We start from the raw sequence: 19,984 nt of genomic DNA, 5'->3' as shown, positions 1-19,984 counted from the left end.
AGCTTAAACTGTATTTAATATGATAATAGTAACTAAAAGTGCTCACTCGGTCACATATCAAAGTATTTGCATTTAATTCATAGGGAAGTATTCTCTAATTATATTGTATTTAGCAGGTAGTCATTACTATGAACCTTTTAACAGTAATGTTAGTGCACCACCATTCTTCCGCGTGGCATGCTGCATGTGTAGAACGATGGCTGTGGTGTCCTTTAGACATTTACTCTTTAAATTGGTGGATGAAAAGCTGGACGTGGGCTGACGATGTGCACTGGCAGCCCAGAATGCCAACCATATCCTGGACTGCAGCAAAAGCAGCGTGGCCAGCAGGTCAAGGGAGGGGATTCTGCCCCTTTGCTCCGCTCTGGTGAGACCCCACCTGGAGTCCCGTGTCCAGCTCTGGAGCCCTCAGCACAACAAGGACATGGAGCTGTTGGAGCGGGGTCCAGAGGAGGGCCACAAAAATGATCAGAGGGCTGGAACACCTCTTCTGTGAGGAAAGGCTGAGAGAGTTGGGGTTGTTCAGCCTGGGGAAGAGAAGGCTGCGGGGAGTCCTTGTGGCCTTTCAGTACTTACAGGGGGCTTCTAAGCAAGATGGGGACAGGCTTTTTAGCAAGGCCTCTTGCGACAGGACAAGGGATAATGGTTTTAAACTAAAGGAGGGTAGATTAAGACTGGGTGTAAGGAAGAAATTCTTCATGGTGAGTGTTGGTGAAGCACTAGCACAGGTTGCCCAGAGAGGTGCTAGATGCCCCATCCCTGAAAATATTCAAGGTCACATTGGATGGGGCTCTGAGCAACCTGATGTCCCTGCTCATTGCAGGGGGGGCTGGGCTAGATGACCTTTAAAGGTCCCTTCCAACCCAAACTATTCCATGATTCTATAAAATTGCAAGTATGCATTTCTAAGGCTTCATGTCCAGGTATGCCCCATTTTGTCAAACATAGTAAATACTTGCATGTAACAGGTGCCTTTCCACAAAAATCACAGCTGTGGCCCCAGAAAGTACAAATACCTAATTAATCTTTCATGTCACCCTCCCTCATGAATGGGTTTCCAAGCTGTGCACTGCATCATCACCACTTTCTGGAGGCCATTGATTTAGCCTGAATATACCTCTGGGGGGAAAAAAGCACTACAAAAAGTGCATTTATGAATTCTAATGAGTGCCACACCATTACCTTTGTGCATATCTGATAGATAACCAAGCACATCCAACACATTTATGGACGTGCAGATTTATAGGCTACTAATAAGTAGCAGCTGTTCTGCAGGTCTGCAAGTTTTGCCTGCAGAGGACATACAGGATTCCTCTGAATTGGCTGCTCATCGTGTCTGCAGAAATGTAATGTCACTTTTTATTATTATTACTATTATTTGTTCCCTGTATTCTCATCTTTGTTTAAGTGTGTATGACTGATGGGCAGTCAGCAAAAAGGAAAAAAAATACGAGTTTATGCAATTGCTTGTTGAGGCAAAACAAGGTACATACTTATGCAAGTATTAAGCCATAAGGCTGCTAGAGATTTTATCAAACTGACCGTGTGTTCAAAGGTAAGTGATGGCCACTATAATTTTTCAGAAAACTACCTTTCTGTATTACACTGACTTATAGTCCCAAAGAGCAGCAGAAAAGGTGCTATGGGGGGGGAAAAATTTAGGTTTCCATCAATCTTGTATGCCACTGTTCTTCATCCCAGCACACGGGAACAGAACAATGTGGTTTAAGTTTAAGCAAAGAATATTTAGGTAAATGGGACTTCCTTGCTGCAGAGCAGCTCTGCGGAGAGGGACCTGGGTGTGCTGGTGGACAACAAGTTGACCATGAGCCAGCAGTGTGCCCTTGTTGCCAAGAAGGCCAGTGGGATCCTGGGATGCATCAAGAGGAGTGTGGCCAGCAGGTCGAGGGAGGTTCTTCTCCCCCACTACTCTGCCCTAGTGAGGCCTCATCTGGAGTACTCTGTCCAGTTCTGGGCTCCCCAGTTCAAGAAAGATGAGGACCTACTGGAGAGAGTCCAGCAGAGAGCTACAAAGATGATGAGGGGACTGGAGCATCTCTCCTACGAGGAGAGGCTGAGGGAGCTGGGCTTGTTTAGCCTGAAGAAGAGAAGGCTGAGAGGGGACCTTCTAAATGCTTATAAATGTCTGAAGGGTGGGTGTCAGGAGGATGGGGTCAAACTCTTTCCAGTGGTGCCCAGCGACAGCACAAGGGGCAACGGGCACAACTGAAGCATGGGAAGTTGCATCTGAACACAAGGAAGAACTTCTTCCCTCTGAGGGTGACAGAGCCCTGGAACAGGCTGCCCAGGGAGGTTGTGGGGTCTCCTTCTCTGGAGATATTCAAGACCCGCCTGGACGAGGTCCTGTGCAGCCTGCTGTAGGTGACCCTGCTTCGGCAGGGGGGTTGGACTAAATGACCCACAGAGGTCCCTTCCAACCCCGAACATTCTGTGGTTCTGTGAAGTCATAAAATTTCCTTATTGGCAAAAGCTTTTCTCAAAAGTCCTGTTACAATTTATGTTTCTTCAGAATAAATGCCTCTCTCTTGGGGTCATCCCCTGTACCATAGGTTGCCATGATGGTTATTTTCATCCTTCGATGGCATGGCTTTTTTGCTTTGTTATATCTCCAGTGAGATATAACGTAAGCAATTAGGCACTTTTTGCTCAGAGAACAACAGAAGCATAATGAGTAACATGTTTTGTTGTTAAAAATAGTGCTTATTGGTAGTTTTATTTCATTTTATAGCAGCAGCTGAGAATTTACTGAGTGCTCTGGGTGACACTATGTGAGATTCATGGGCTGAGAAAGCAACCTGAACTCTTAATCTTTGGGAGGATGTAGCAAAGTCATGCCCAGTAAACCATCACCAGTCGGACTGGGTTATGCAGAGCTTGTTTGTAAGCCCCTAATGGGGAGAAGGGTACTCCTGGGGTCTCGGTGTGCATCCCACCACTCTGTGTTGCAGCCCCAAGGGATGTAGAAGAAGGTGTGCTCTCCTGACATGCCTGGGATCTCTAAAATGAGATTGCTCCTTGGGGGTTTCTGTGCCAATGGCTGTGCCTGCAGGTGGCTACAAGTCACCGTTGCTGCTCCACTGCAGGATGGGCACTGTACCTGCTTACCTTTGTCCAGCCTTCTTCTGCAGGGCAGTACCTTGCCAACCTGCTTGTAGCCTACTACTAGCTGTGCAGTTACAGCTGGGAACAGAAAGCAACATGCCACAATAGATGGAGAAATCAGAAGGTCATGTCTCTTCTCCGAATGTAAAACTGCATTGTGAGGCAGATCCTTTTTATCCCAGCAAGGCAAGAATGAATGAGGCAGAGGCACCTTTTGGCACGTTGCTCAGGTTGAAAGTTCTCGCGCTCTGATAGTGTCTGGCTATATGGTTACCATGTCCTAGATGTGCTCGTCAGGCACATTCACTGACTCAAGGTCTTTGCATTACAAGGTGTAATTTGTTGCAGAAAGTACTGCAGGTCTTGGGGCCCCCATGGAGCATCATCTTGCTTAATGTGCAACTGTCTTTTTTTATTGCGTTACCTCAGAGGGGAGAACATCCTGGTAATCCCTTTTTGTCATTAACGCTGTGAGCAGATGCTCTCTAGACTCTTCAGCCGCTGTTCTAGATCCTGTCATTGGGAAAAGCCAGTCCTTCCCTCCCTTCAACCTGTTGGAGTAAAAAGCCAGCAGCTACCTCCAGCTGCTGCCAAACTTCCCTTTGGCCAAAAGCATTAATAATAACTAACAAGGTAGGCTGTTTCAGAGGAACACTGTTGGAACATTGGCGGTGTTTGACCACCTTACGGATTAATTTGCTGGTCTGGGATTTTCTACACCCCCCCCCAACCAAGATGGTTTCTGACGAACATTTTAAGCTGTCACCTCACTCATGAGATGCTACTTTACTAGCAGCTTCTAATGCAGAGTACCGAACACCACCCATCTTCTCATACATGTACACCGTAATGTTTAGCTGTTGTGTATCAGAGAAGTATTTATTACAACATAAATTGTGAAGTACCATTTTGTGCTGCCTTTATTTAGTTTTGTTTCATAAGAAGCCAATAGAATGTTAAAGGTATGTCTGCAATACAGCCTCCACACTATATTATCACTGCTAAGGCATTAAGGAACTGCTACTTCAAACTTGCAAATGAGTACAGACACCAAAGAGAATGCAGTGCTTAGCTCTTTTATTTTGACTACTGTAATGTAATTACTTAAACTAATCTTTCATTACATTTCCATGACTAGCAAAGACAGAGACCTAATGGTGTCTAGCTGTTGCTACTGCAAAGTACCTTTTAAATCATATTAACATCCATACTTGATCTTCCTACTGCTTTTGACATCTAGATCACCAGATACTGTTAAATTACCCAGCAAGAGCTACTGGCTCAGGTTGTATCCAGGCCACAGCATACAGGTGAATCTAGTGTGAGTGATTTGAGAGAACTGGAAGAGGCGGTGACCCCTTTTCTCTGGGAAGGCACTTGACCTTCGTGTTTCAAAGCATTGCAAGTTCTGTGAAGCATTCTACTCTAGCTGGTATTTCAATACCAAGAAGGTAGAAATAGTCAGAAATTAATTATTCTACTTCTGGCTGTCCAAGATGCTATGCTTCCTTTTCTTTGGCACAGATCTAGCAGTAGTGATGAACATATTCTGCACAGCCAGGCTGGATTATTGTAACTCACTGAAGCTGAAGACAAAAGCTCCATAGAAACTTCAGCTATTGCGGAGCGCAGCAGCCTACCTCATGAGCAGGGACAGCACTGCGAACACCCAGTGCCCGTGCTGTACATCGTCGGTTGGCATCCCCTTTGCTTCAGCAGCCAAACGCGGGTCCATCCAATGTGTAAGGTCATCAGAGTACTGGTATGGGTGCTGTTCTGCTTACAGCTTTGCCACGCTAGCGTCAGGTCTCTGGTGCAGTGGTGCTCATCACGTGCAGAATGAAACTCCCTGGAACTGGACATGGGCAATTTTGGCCAAAGACCTTTTCCTGAATCTCAGAGGCAGCTACAAAAAAGGTCTTGTCTCGGTTTATAAGCTGCATGTTCTTTTGAAGGAATCCTTCCGCAGTGACAGAAGAGACATTTGAAGATGTGTATGTCAGAAGGGAAGGATAATGAAACTTGGGAACAGAGAAGAGTCCACCTTGGAGAAGTGTGTGAACTTCCAATAGTGAAATTGCCATTGTCGTGATGCAGGAAGAGGTGTCACAGAAATGTCTTAGCTGGTGTTTTATGGATACTGTGGGTGGGTCTCAGCCTTGCTGTCAGGATAGGCGTCAAGAGGTCATTTGCCTTCTTTGTGTAGCCCAGTTCCTACAAGAGCAGCAGACTGCTCCCCGCAGTCCACAGTGAGCTGTTGTCCATGCAAAGGTTTGAGAAGGCTTGGAAGTCCAGGGCAGAAAGTGATGGGGAAAGGCAGTGGGGAGGGCCAGGGGTAGCTACGGAAGCACCAGGAAGATGGCTCTAGGCAACAGCAGAAGGCATTTGGGTGATGCACTGACAGAGGGACTTGTGAAGAAAGTATAATGTTTGACTCCTCCTGCGTGCAGGAAGGTGGAAATTGTGTCATTGTGCAGCCCTGTTTTCTGGCTTGGACGTACAAGCCTGGAGGGCTGAGAAGCTGTGCGGGTGACTGCGCCAGGCCCTTGGGCAGGAGCGCCGGGCCCTGCAGGCCCCACTTGTTCCACTGAGGCGGGAAGCCGTGCTGCAGAGGGAGGGGGCTCGTCTCTTCCCCTCTGCTGTGTGGACAGCCACAGTTCTTACACCGCTTCTGCCAGAAGGGATCTCTAAAGGTCACCTAGTTCCACTAGCATGGAGAATTATTTATAGCTACGTTACCTCTTTTTTTCTTAAAAATCTGCAGCTAAGTGGGTTGCATGCAGTGGTCTGCTTCCATGCTTAGTGGTCCTTTTAGTTAGAGGTTTTTTCCCTCTTCTTAATTAGAATCACAGAATCTTTTTTTTTTTTTTTTTTTTTTTCAAATTGCATGTTAAACCACTAATTTTTTGTCCAGAGGAGAAAACCAGCACTGTCCATTTACAAGAACATTTTCCTCTCATAAAACTCTCTCAAGAATAGGAAACCCCACCTTTCAGTCTCTCCTTCCTGGTCAGAGCTTTAGGAATTCTCTTAAATATGTTGCTTTCTTCTGGATTCTCTCCAATTTCTCTACACTTCCCCCAAGTGCAATGTCCCAAACACCAGCTGGGGCCTCCTCGGTGCTGGGCAAAGGACAATAATAATTTGATAATTGCTTCCTGTCTTTTACATATAGCTAATGTGTCGCAGAATTAGATTTGTCCCCTTCCACCTCCCCAAGACTTACAGTATTGGTTTTCATGCAAGTCTATGTGGATCATAGATCCCCGAGGGGTTTTTGTGAGTTTTCATTTTTGGAATTTCTTTTTGTTTTGTGGTTATAGTCTGTGGTGTATCTCTTGTATTTTTACCAAAAATCAAGGTGTCTGCATCTAAGGATGTCCGATTTCATCGTGAACTTTTTCTCCTAATGAAAGTAGTCCTCTGAATTTTAGTGTATTGTTAAGGTCATAAAGGGATAGCAATAATTCTTCATAAGGCACACTGGTCTTAATGTGATGAATAAATGTGTCATTACAGAAATCTGGCTTTAAAGTTGGTGAGAAGAAGGATTGATTCTACTGTTTTGTGCAGTCATCTATGGTACGTATTGGTGCAGCAGAAATAAATGAGGGCAAGCTGTTGTTTTCCATATGAAGCCAACTATGGCAATGAGTCAGAAAGCCTCACAGAGGCCAAAGCAAATTTTGTGGCTTTTCCACTGAAAGAAGTGGCACACCCTGCAATGCATGGCATGTCTTTGTCTGACCTGGGACACCTTGCTTTTAGCAGCAGTCGGCTCTGCAATTTATACAGGTATTCATATTTCACTTTCTCCGGTTAATACTAATAACCAGCTTTTAGAAGAATATGACAGCATAACATATGGGTGGTAAAACTGCTCATGAACCATAATAACATGGCCAGAAAAGATTAGATGGATAGATGCACTATGCTTATTGTGACATTCACTGATTAGGAGGTATAGCTACTTATTACAGCCATTACCTTGGTGACTTGGAAGCTGACTGAAGCTGTTATTTGAAAAACAGGTTATAAGTCCAAATTTAAAACAACTGTGTACTTACAACATGTAAGAGATATAATTATGTTTGCAATTCTGTTCTTCAGTGTGCAGATGGTAATTTTGTTCATTTATGGTTGCACGCTGATAATGTTTTCTGTAGAACCAGCATTGGCAGGGTGAAGTGTGTGTTAACAGTAAGTAGGCAGTCTGTAATACGTGGTTATCATTTTGTTGATAGGGTTCTGGTGGGATGAAAACCAACCAGAAGCATAAGTTCAGATGATTCCTTACTGTAGCACCAAGACAGGCTTCCGCTGTGTGTGTTCTTGTATCTTATTATTTATTGTGTGAAGAGTTTTCTCATTTGGAAACTTTTATGTTAGCTTCATTTTCAGTGTAGGCCATAGAGTTGGGCATCTGCAGGTTTGTGCCGTTAGGAATAAAATTCAGTTTCCACTGAAGTAATTTGAAGTTTTCTATTGTTTTTTATGGATTGATGTTACTATACGCTTATGAATGTGTACATGAAAGAGACATAAAGAAAAAACATCTATTAAAGATACCCTTTTGATTTCATTTTTTCTCAGAGTTATTCAACAGATGTTTGAGGGCAATTAACATAAAATTTTCAACAGCGACTCCACTTTTCCAGATTGAAGGGAAAACATAAATATGCAGATCAAATCTGTAAAGTGCTTTTAAGATATTGGGGGTAGGTGTTAGAGTCGTGGTACAGTACACCTATTGGTACAGTTCATTATTTGGGTTTTCCGGTTTTAGAATTGTGTGGCACTCTCATTTCAATTTAATTAAATAGATGTAAAAGGGGAGAAACAAAGTTATGTATCAAACCCAAGATATATAATAAACATCCTCTACTGTTACTTGTTGTTTAGGCAGTACAACGAGTTTTGCAATGTATTAAGGGAAAAGGGCATAGTACAGTATACTACATATAATAATACATATACATAAAATATATTACATACTATGTTATATGCAAGTATACATATTAAAAAAGTAGACTGCATATTACATCTATCTATGTAGCTTTGTATGTTAAAAATTCCATATAATGTGCACAGAATTTATGACAGAAAATGCAGGTGGCATGGAATGTATTGTCATAGAATGGCCAAAACAGTTTAAGTTCTCAGAATAAATGAAAAAGCTCAGTCTGGGCTGTGAGATTATGCTTTAACAACTCAAACAAGATTTTGCCAAAAGCATCATAGACCCCAGAACTATATAAAGCAAACATGATTAAAAGAAGGTCTCATTTAGCATCAAGAAAAACTCTGACTTGTTTCTCTTCTTTTATTGTCTTGTCTTTTTTGTTTTGTTTTGTTTCTTCTACATCAGTAAGTTTATGTAAGCAGCATTATGGCTAAAAGAGTGTGTTCTACCTCGGTTTTCCATGGTTATGGGAGGAGGTAATTACTCACGGAGACTTTCGTATCCTGTGAGGAACATCACTAAAGGATCTTCCCTTTTTCCTGTAAATTGTGGGATGCAGCACTGATGTGAATGGACCTTCCTATGTGTGAGGCTGTCAGTGGCTCTTCAAGAAAATGCACACTAGTAATTGCATTGCACACAAATCTATTTAGTAACGTATGCACAATGTGTAGTAACCTATAGCTGGGGAGACACAGACTAACCCACTTCTTTCCTGCTGTCTTTCCATTTTCACTCTTCTCGTCTCTGAACACTGTAAGCCTGCCAAGGCAAGGATTGCATCTTTTGTTCTGTAAAGAGCCTAATACAGTTGTAAATGTAAGGAATATTACAGATCACTCATATTAGCATGAGCAATGTGTTCAATACGTAACCAAAACTAATAGCTTCCGAGATCAAAACGGTTACTGTGATTTCAAAAGCACATGTGGTTGTTCACAGGACATGAGACCCTTTGGCTCCTCCATTCCAGATGTGTTAACAAGTGCTTTATTGGGTATTATTAACACCTATTTATGACATTCTTTATAGCTGTAACCATTCCACTTAGAATACATTAGGGTGCTTTACAGATAGATTTAAGTAATTCAGCAGCTTGGAGGCATGAGTGGAGATCGTCATGGTGATCATGAATTCTCTCACAAGGCAGTGCCATTTTAACATCTAGAAGATAATTTGGGGTCAAATTTTTATTTTTTTTTTTATTTAAGCCAGTCTGAAGTGAACTATTTGTGAGTCAAAAAATGCATGAAGTAACCTGAAATAACATTCTGAGAAAAACACAAATATATTTTTAAGGAAAGGAATGTTTGTTAATTTTGTAACTGAGAGCGAACTGCTGTTTAAATGCGTTGTGGTTAAACATTTCAGTATGATCAATACCCTACAAACATACATGTATTTTCAGGTCTGTAGATAAACTTGCCTTTCCCTGCCCCTTGTTGATCTAATTATTGCTGAAAGGCTGTTGATACTTCCTTAAATTGTTACAGCTCTGGGCAAATACTCTAATACAATCCCTGTTCTTCCCCAAGCATCAAGATGTCTGCCTTGTATTTAGCACCTGAAGAGTTACAGCTTTAAACATGTGTCCTTAAACATATATTACAAGTGCCATATATCCTTTCTTCTTCTCGTTCCATCCTAGAGTCTGTACAAGCCAAGACACCCACCTGCCTGGCTTGCAGGACACCCTGCAAAGTAGCATCTTTGGAAGGCATAAAGCACAGTCGCTCTGGTTGATCCTCATGTGTTTTCCCTCCTCTGAGTTGCACATCTTCCCAGTTAGAGCCACAGATAATGCTTTCCTCCTGCCCTTTTGGTCCTCCCTCCTTCTTGCCTCTTTCTATGAGAGCAAAGCCTTTTTTTCAGACTAGATGTTCAAACATCTGCCTGGCTGGGACTTTGGTTGCAGAGAAGAAGGATGTGACCTGGAAAAAAAACCCAAAAAAACAGGATATGATAATCTGTTTTCAGACTGTCAAAGAGATATGGCTGCCTTTGAAACAGTCAGCAAAAGTGGCTTTGACAGCCTCTGGGGCCTGAAAATGTTCCCTGAGAAATACTGATGACTGGTTATTAAAAGAAAATATTAATTTCATGAGACAGTTCTCCCTTCCCGTCCAAATATCAGGAGCAGATATATTGTGAACACATTTTTTCCCTGGCTTTTTATGCAGAAAAAAAAAAAATCATGTAAGTCTGGAGTTTTCTGTAGCATGTTTATTTCTCATATAATCATTAGCAACCATCTCTTGTACAGTATGCTGCTTTGTATGGCAGCAAAAGGGAAATGTTGGAAAGCAGTTTCAGATATTTCTTTAGTTATTAGCCACTGGCCAATAATTCTGTCCATTTTTTGTGTGATTTCTTAATGCTAATCCTGCGAATAATATTTTAAATACTGTTGGCGACTAATCTGAATTGTGTGTTAGTGACCAGATAACATCAATAACCTTACATAGGAAACAGTTAAGTTAGCAGGCCAGTTTATTGCATGTACCGCCTAGAAATGCAAGCTCTGCCTTTGCCACAAATGCTGTCTAATAAATGCGACTTTGCAAGCAGAGTCATGGGAAAGAGTGCTGGAAGGCACCTCAAAAGGTCATCTAGTGCAGACCCGCTGCCATAAGGATCAGCTTTTCTTAATCATACCCTGAAGGTCATCATGTTCCAGTTTGTTTGAAGAACTTGCTCCCTGCTGTGGTCTGCAGTTTGTTGCCCTCATGAAGAGCATCGGAGTTGCAGTCCCCTGTTTTTTGTACAACAGTCAGAATCCATTCTGTAGCTAGGGCAAGAAGACACAGGGAGAGGGACAGTCGCCTGGATACATCAGACCCAGCTTGGATTTACCAGGCAAGGGAGGGAGATGATATTTTGGGATTTCACAGGTTTGGATTTAATGTGTCTTGTGACAGGAAAATGCTTTCCCCCCACATTTCCCAGAGCTGGGCCGGGCAGTTGTCTGATGCCTGTTTACAGCTTCATACATGATAACCAACACCTCAAACTCCACCTGCTGAGCAGCAGGCAGCCCGATGCAGACCTCAAACTAAGCACTAGGTATGCTTAATTAGCATGTTGCTCTGTTCCTCATTAACGTAAAGGCGAAGGCTTTCTGCCGGAGCCCCATTGTCACAGGAGGTGGTGAAGCCGTGGCGGGTGAGGAGCAAGGCGTGTGTCTCTGGATGGACGAGGTTCATCTCCTGCTCAGGTGTATGTGGAGTGAAGTTGTCTGGACTACTGATATAATATAATCATCTACCAGCAGGTGGGTGGAGAAGGAGGAAGAAAAAAATCCATACAATACACAGTGATGGATGGGGCATAACCTGCTTTCCCTCAGTCAGAAAGACTGACGGGGACTCTCATAGCAGGGGGCTGCCGTACGGTGAGGAGGAGGGCAGAGCACTGACCACTTTGTTGCACATGTGCAGTTCTTCATTCTTTGTGCCTTTGCCTTGGAGAGGTAGCAACCTTCCTCCCTCCTAATGCACCTTAGCCATGGGTGGTCATAGCTAAACCCAAGTGGTTGTCCTCTCTGTGCTGTGGTGGTGCCTACAGATGCTCTGTGGATTAGGACTGTGACACTTAGGGACACCCCTTCAGCAGATGCAGTCTCGTGCAGATGGTGCCAGAGGCCGCACTGCCTTCAGGGGATGCCTCTTGTCGGTTTGCAGTACCTCGGGGGAACGTCTGGTCTCCCCTGAGACCTTCTTGCTACCTGTTGTTCTTCATCACAATACTCAACCTGGGTTTGCGTAATGTGAAAAGGCAAAAAGTCCATTCATGATGGATGTAAGGACGGACGCACAGCGCGTGTGATCAGTGGAGATACTAATGATTGCAAGACTGTGAAAAGAATCAGTCCTCTGTTTCTCTTTGAGTCAAACTCCTCAAGGCAGATGTGGGGAACTGCTGCTGTTACCACCCTGTCTACCACCGGGTAATTTCTAGTTGAGTGCATGATGTATGAGTAGCTAACCACTGGCGTTCGTGAAGAACTTGTGCATTCCCATGGAAAAGGGAGGAACCTGGAGCCTCCAGCTGACGGGACAGTCACTGCCTTCCTCCTTGATAAGGGTTAAGCAACTTCTAGCAGTGAGAGAGCGCGTTGTTCTCACCCACCAACTCTTGGGCTTTGTACGCTGCCAGATGCTCTAAGCAGCCTCATAAGTTTCTGGCCTCTGTCTCTCAGGTGGGCAACGCCTGCCTAATTGCAAAAGTAATACTGGGAGAAAACAGTAGGAAAATAAAAGTATAGTAATTTAATCAGACTGCAGCTGTTTGGTTATTCACTTTCCCCTTCTATTGGACATTTAAACTGTTTATTTTTCCTGGAAATAGAATTTTGCACAAGTAATTTCCAGCTCTTCATTTCCTACAGAAGTCTTTTGCTCTTAGATTATTTCTGTTGCCCCTTCAGCCTTGGTGGTTGCTGTACACTTGGTTATGAATTAGTATGTATTAAAAAATTATATGGACAGTCTGGTACTTAAGAGGTCTTTATCCCCTGCAGAATCTAAGTGACCTGTAACAGTTAACATGTTTCTTTCAAAGACTCCCAGCAGGAGCAATCAATCAGCTTGTAAAACAGATAAAAGAATTCACTGTGCCCAAGATCAAGCAAAAAACCTTTGGGAGAGGGGACATGAAGCAAGGTCTCTTACAGCTCCTCTTGGTAACATGTCATAGACCAGTCACTGTCTTTGATAAAGGCAGTCAGAAACATTCAAAGGGATGTTTAATTTTGGTAACTGCAAAGGTCATTTCTTGGAAGCTGGTATTGTCTGTGTGGATTATTTCTTCTTTATATTTTTACCTACTATTTGCTTTTGAACAGAACTCATTTTGTTCATATTCTTTGTATAAAATGTCAGCATCTCATCCAAAGAAGGGCTAAATTCTGGTAGAAAGGTCCATAGTAGTTTTCATAACTATAACAAAAGCAGCATCAGGTCCCCAGTTGATCTAAATCACAGGGGAGCTTCAGGATTGCATTTGAATTAGGTTGCACCCCCCTTTTTCAGTGCTTGTGCTTGGCTCAGTGAGTTGGAGGTAAATGGGGACAGTCCTGGGGTTTTAGCGTGTTGCCTACATATTGGCTGCAGGATATCGTGGTGTAGGAATGGTGAAAAGAAAAAGGCCCTAGCAAGGGTTAATGAACTGTAATGAATGACTGAAACAAGCACTGTTTGATAAATACGTTATGCCATTTGTATAATAATGTCTTCTGTTAATGAGCTGAAGCTGGGGTGGGGTGCAGCTGCTTGGGGGCAGGGGAGGACTGAGAGGGGGTTGAAGCTGTTTAACACTACGCTCAGCCTCTAGTAATCTGTTAGGCAGTTTTTAATTTACAATAATTTTGCAGAATATTTGCTCTAGTCCTTTTTCCGTGCTTATTCAAAGTGCTCTTAACGTTTTAATTCCCATCCCAACGGAACATAAAGTGAATAAACAAGGAAATGAGTGGAGATGTGTGAAATGATGATCTTAACAAGGCTGTTTGTTTTTTCAAGCTGCTGAATAAATCCTCTGTGGTTTGTGCAGTAGAGGTCAATGCTCTGCAGCAGGAAATGACTGGTTACATGTCAGTATTCTCGAAGAGTTCATCTCAATTACTGGATTTGTCAAACATGACAAGCCTGAATGACTGTGTGGTGAAAATAGCACACAGTTTGACTATTAAAGTAATTGAAGCATTGACATTTAACCGAACTGCAAGAGAACTGCAGTAATAAGTCTGAGGAGCACAACCACAAGCAAAGCAGAAAATAATATTTTTATAAAATGTCCAGCGAAACTGGTGCTTTCTTCTGTTTCGATTAATGTAAAATCCAGTATCTATTTAATTTAAATTATAAGATTAAAAGGAAGAGCTACTTTTTTTGAAGAAGTACTAATATTTGTATAATTGGAAATTCCATTAATTTTATATACAAAAATTGGTGCAATTTTAATATTGTTACACATAATCTGTGTATGTATTCTTAATACCCTTATAAAGCATATACACTATATAGTTAAAAAATTATGTATGTTTATACCTGTATGTGGAGATCATCATGTGATAATCATCACAGAATTATGTTATAAATGTGTCAATTGCTTACTGGCTCTCCATTTGCTACTCTACGTTGCTAAACAGCTACTTCTGGGCTTTCAAGCCTGAGATATGGGACTTAAAATTCATTGCTTTGTTAAACGCTAAAGAGCTTTTCTGAAATAATTTAAAAGTTGTTTACTTATATCCATCTGCAATTAGCTTTTCATTTTTTTAAATAAGTTATTTCTGACTGTAAATTCTACATACATCAGCTTTGTGGAGACATATTAAGACTTTGGAGAACAGTATAACTATCAGTCACTGTGGATAATTTGGATTTGTACTTGTGGTTTTAACTGGATTTTAAGGCAGCAAGAGTGTATTTCAGACAATGGCCAAGCCACAGCCTCTTCCAGTGTCTCTGGAGTAGGGACTGAAATAATAACTTACAACATTAGTCTGAGGGAACTTATCATCAGGTGAGTCTACCTGCGTTTTGGCACATTAATTTTACTGTATCTGACCTTTAATATACGTTATCTCCCAATGATGGGAGCAAGTCTTCACGTGGAAACTGGGAATTTCCTATTCCTGGTGAAGTAAACCAGACAGATAGTAAAATAATCCCAAAACAGAAGCGCAAGAGAATGGCACAATCAATGATATGTCTGAAATACCTTAATTACATTAATTTATAAGTATATTCTTTGCAAAGGAGGTTGGGGTATAGAGTGTGATTTGCCACTTCTGCAGTCACATCTCGATTATTGTATTATTACTGGAGCGTAAAGCAGTACTTTTAAATGTAATCTGTTACTTGCCCTGACTTGCTTAAGTCCCATCTCCACAGAGCTTTAATCTATCTCCCTTGTGTAAATGCAAATATGTTTTAAATCCTTTTGCTTTCAGTGAGACTTAGGTATATAGGTAAGCCTTTAGCTCGGTAGAAATAAACCTAAACATAAATTTAACTGTTTTACTGAATCTAGGAATTGAGCGATACAAAGCAATGCATAGTCACAGCCGAAGTACAGGTTTTGGGCATCCTTCCCTAAGGACAGACTTTCCAATATTTTCCTATAGAGAACATAAAGGAGAATTCAAGGAAATACAGCAGATGCTTGCATAACTCTTTGCTGACCTTACTGTGAAAATAGAGTATTTGTTAGGATCAGAACAACACGTTGGAAAAAATACAAGGAGCAGGTGAGAGTCTTAGTTTCTTTTTTTTTTCTGCATGATATCCTGCAAGTCTGTATAGACTTGGGGTTGGGGTTGGGGGTGGGGAATTGCAGACCTACAGGCTGTTCCTGTTCAAATTTTTGAAATACATTCTAGAAAACCAGTTATCTCCTTCTCTATCACTGTTACAAATCCAGTGAATGTCCTGAAGTTGCTCCTGATTTGCCCTTGGTGTAACAGAGATCAGATACACATCCGCACAGAATGAGCTCCTGTTTCAAAGCTTAAGCGGCACTATCCCTACCTAATATAAGTCCATGTACTTTATGAGCGTCGTGGCACATTGAGGTTGTCCATCTCCTACTGCTCTTGCCAGCTTCCCCTAGAATTTAGTTCTTAAGACCCAAACTCATACTGAAGTGTTCCTCACAAGAAGGGAATCAAGTAAAATGAAGTAAGTAAAAAGGAACAGCAAGCTATTCCCTTTTCTGGAATTCGAGGGGCTGAAAGTAGAAATCTCAGATTCATGCATGCAAGAAGAAACTCCCTTATTAAGCATTAAACAGCTTAGTTCTAGCTGCCAAGGTTAATGCAGAGTCCCAAATCAGTCATTTGGAACATCAGGCATGGAGGAAGGATTATTTGACTGTGCGCTATTCCATGGAAATGGTGTCCTCTAAAGGAGAAACATCCATCCAGTTACAGGAGAAAAGTATCATGGTTCTGATTGAAGAATCAAATAGCAAAATAGTTTGGAACAGTTTTTTCCAAAGCTTTTCAAGTAGGAAGGGATGAGGTAAAAACTGGGAGCAACCTTACCTTTCAGTTCTTGGGCAGAGGGACGAAGGCAGCATGCTCTGTGACGGTAGGAGAGCAGCACAGCCTGTGTTAGCCATTCAGCTTGTAACGATGTTTTGAACTTTGAGATGATGAGAACTGGTGCAGAACCACTAGATACCTAACAGACTACATCAACATCCAGTGAGAGGTTGCTGCCAGAGATCTTCGAAGCAGCAGGAGGACCTTGCAGCAGTTCAGTACTATACATCAACCTGAAGTCTGAATACAGTGAAGTAATGTGTTCTTGAGAGTGAGAAAGAAAATGCTAGGGAGGTCTTGCAGATGAATATCAAGCAGTCGCTTTCACTAGAGACACTTGGGCAAACTTTTTCCCTACCAGTTGTGTTAGGACTTCTGAGACTATCTGCAAAAAATCCTAGGTGGAAGAGCACTGACTATGAGATACCAAGTTTAACTTCTGATTACTGGCCCTGCAAGGAGAAGATGTCAGCCTGCGAGGCCTAAAAATAGTAACTCTAAAATGCAAGACTGCAATCAATTAAAACACAAGGCTGTTTTTTTCTCAGATTTCATTTCAGCAAGCCTGCAATTTTGCCCAAGATCCAAAGCCACGCAGGTACCTCCTTCACTAGACAGAACTGCCTGTCTAAGAAGAAATTTCATGTACTTGGTGAAGTGAGTTAACAGGGAGTTTCTTTCCAGAGATGAGTCAATGATTGTGGCAACAAAAGAAAGCCAATCCCAAGATACTTGAGCAAATCCTTTTGTGGGTAACTCACTTGGAGCAGATGGGGAGCAAGGCTGGGTATTGTTCTGTGGGCTGTGAATGAAGAGCTCCATCAATTCAGGCAGAGGCAGTTTAAGAAGTTACTGCCAATTACTTTGCTCTGCCTCCGCTGGAGTTCCTTATCCTTGAGGTAAAAATAGCAAAAAGTAGTGTGCCTGCTTCCCAGCCACTGCAGCTCCCAGCCCAAGGGCACTGTAATCCGCCTTATTTGTTGATGAGGCAGTGTGTGAGCTGAGGCGGCTGGGGACTTTGAGTCACTAACTGATCAGATTTAACTGTGGCAGTGGGGTGGTGTGGAAAGAGGACAGGAGGACTGGCAACCTCTTCAGCCACTGCTGTTAAATCCAGTAGGAATTGTTTTGCAGAGTGCTTACTGTCTGTGTTGCAGAAGTTGCAATGCACCTCTCTTTCCTGCAACATGGTTGACTGGGACTTTGCTGTCTTCAAGGGATGAATGGGCCCTATATTAGCTAGTAACTGTAGTCATCTTCTAATTGACCTTCTCTAATGAGTTTGCGTGGAAAAGACTTGATGGATAGGAAGTGAGTATCAAATATGAGCAGTAAGTAAATAATGACTAGAATGGAACACACTCTTGTACCTACATTATTTCAGTGTTTTCTAAAAGATAAGATCTTGGTTTGGCTCCTGTAACTGTTTCAGGGCAAAAATAAATGCTGTCAAGTGGCAAACGGCTAACCATGGAGTCAGTAGGTGTAAAGCAGTTGTACAATTCAAAGCTGCTTCTGGAGTTTTAAGAAACTGTCGAACTCATTAAATGTGGTAAGCATGAAGGTGTGCTTATGTTGCTTGAATTTCTGTGATTCTTCTTTTTTAGCAAATTTTAAACCAGAGATTAAACTATGGTTTTTATTCAGGGAGGGGAGGCAGAAGTGTCTTTTTTGGACATGGAGATGCTCAGATGATCTTCTGCAGGCATCTACAGTTTTGAATTTACACTAGAAAATATTTTGTGATGAATCATGTTATTTTCACAGGAAAAAGATGGCCAAGTCCATGAATCTCACCTATTTATTCATGCTGAAACGACAGTCAAGCTTTTAGAGTAAAACCTGTCTACTTGTGAGGTGAATATAGGCTTGATGTAGAAAGGTACTTTGGCATTAGTATAGTGTTTAAGCATATGCTTATCTTTGAATATAGAAGCATATAGGTAGCTTCTTGAAATGAAGAGGTAATTTGAGGCTGTATTCAGCAAAACTCAAAAGCTTTCTCAAGAAAGGAAGGGTTTGATTCTCCATTCTTCCCCTCCATGAGGGACACAACTGAGCCTCCTTTTCTAAGAAGGACTATCATTGTAGCACCCAGGGAGACGCAGGAAAGTAGGAAAGGCATGAAGGAGATTTCCCGACTTGTGTTAACACGCTGTTGCCATGAGACAGCATAATTTAATCATCATGATTTTCCACTAAAATTCTGTGAAAATGCTTTAGTTTTATAGTATGGAAACTTTGAGACTTTCTGCTGAGTTTTGCTTTTGCATTTGGTGTCCCACTGAACCCAACACTCAGGTCTGTGAGCTTATCAGCTTCGCTCATAGCCAAAGAAAGCATTCACTCATATGAAACCCTACAAAGTCAGAGCTCTGTTTCATACTGACTTATTATTAGCGTCTTCTTAATACCAGAACTCTCAGCTTGCTTTGTTGGTTTTTTTTGTAAGGAAAAAAACAAAAGTTGCTTTTATTTTTAGCTGGGATGGGTTATTTAAACTGAATGTGACACTCAGGCTTCAAAGAATCCAGTGCAGTACATTTTTAATCTGTTGCTTTTAATGAATTCTAGTCACTAGGAAACATTGTTATCTAGGTCAGATTTTTTGAATATTATTTTTCTTCGACTGCACATCCTGCTGTGCTTTCTCTAAATGAGCTCCCCAATGATGCTTTACTTTCTCACAGCTTCCTGGAATGACTTTCCTAACTTTAAATGTAGGTTTTGTTTTGTTTTTCAATACAAATGTACAAATGGCTGAACCAACGTCCACCCATCTAAGATTCAGTCCGGAACTTTCTTGCAGGAGAAGGGGGGAAGGATGTAAGATACCTCAAAGTTTTATCCTTGATTTGAAATTTTGCCTCTCTGGAATGAATGGAGAAAATATGACCAAACTAGAATTTATTATTAAATTTCAAAGGTATTGACACAACTGCTTCTCTGCTACTCAGCATCAAAATGACTTTATCTGTATATCAGACCAAGACACCACCTGATGCCATGGAGAGGCTTTTAGAGGCTCCTGAGCATTTCAGTTCTTTCTGGCCCTTTAACGAGACATCTCTAGCTATACACTAACTGATCTCTCGGTATGTCTTGCTAAGAGATTTGTCGGTGCCTTAGAGAGAAAGCATCAAGACTAGTAGCCACGCTTACAGGAGGGGATACTGAGCAGTGGTCACCCAAGATCACCCAGCAGATCTACGGTAGAGCAGCGAATTGCGCCAGTTTCTCTTCAGCTCGCCATCCTGCCGCTTTCTGATACCACATTTTCTTCAAATTCTTACATGGGTTTGCCACATACCTGCGCGTTCATTGATAGAACACCACTACTCAGCTACATAGTGTCTTTATTTGATGACTATCATTCTGCACTCATGGTGGAATGATTACTTGCATAAAGATTTTTCCAAGGTAGTGTAAACAGGTGGATGTTTTAACTTCCATGCTTAGTGATAACTATATTTTTGTTTGTTATTGTGCTAAACAGAAATTATATAGCCTTGCCTGGTAGCAGACACTATGAGTGAGCCAATATGAAGTTCCTGTAAGAGGCTGTGCTTTAGAGGCGTTCGATCAGAACCCAGGATGGCAGATTGAATCCACACCATTGTCTCCCCAGACAATTATTTACACCAAGTATTTGTGCCACCAGTGCCTCCCATGCTAAGCACAAATAGTACTGGAACAGTATGTTGTCAGGAGGGGACACTTTTTCACCTAATAATGTGGAGTGGAAACATTCTTGGGCAGCATGAAGAGAGCTCCTCAGGTACTTCTGTGAAGTCCCATGAACTGGGGGATTTCTACAGAAAACCTTACATGGACCACACAGAATTGTAATA

At 41.9% G+C, this 19,984-nt stretch overlaps 1 protein-coding gene across 14 annotated transcripts in view; it reads left to right on the top strand.

Moving 5' to 3' along the window:
• The window catches only part of LOC104338159 (poly(rC)-binding protein 3), a 548,717-nt gene that overhangs the window by 426,074 nt on the left and 102,659 nt on the right, over positions 1-19,984 (top strand). Inside the window, exon 4 of one of the 14 annotated variants that reach the window (XM_075416682.1) lies at positions 6,643-6,705. The exons of the other annotated variants lie outside the window; for them this stretch is intronic. The gene's annotated coding sequence lies outside the window, so the exon portion shown is untranslated. The remainder of the gene's footprint in view (positions 1-6,642; positions 6,706-19,984) is intronic. 14 annotated transcript variants of the gene reach the window in all.

Source organism: Opisthocomus hoazin, chromosome 3 (assembly GCF_030867145.1).
Source record: "Opisthocomus hoazin isolate bOpiHoa1 chromosome 3, bOpiHoa1.hap1, whole genome shotgun sequence".
NCBI lineage: Eukaryota > Metazoa > Chordata > Aves > Opisthocomiformes > Opisthocomidae > Opisthocomus > Opisthocomus hoazin.
This window is presented reverse-complemented; position numbering and strand designations above follow the sequence as displayed.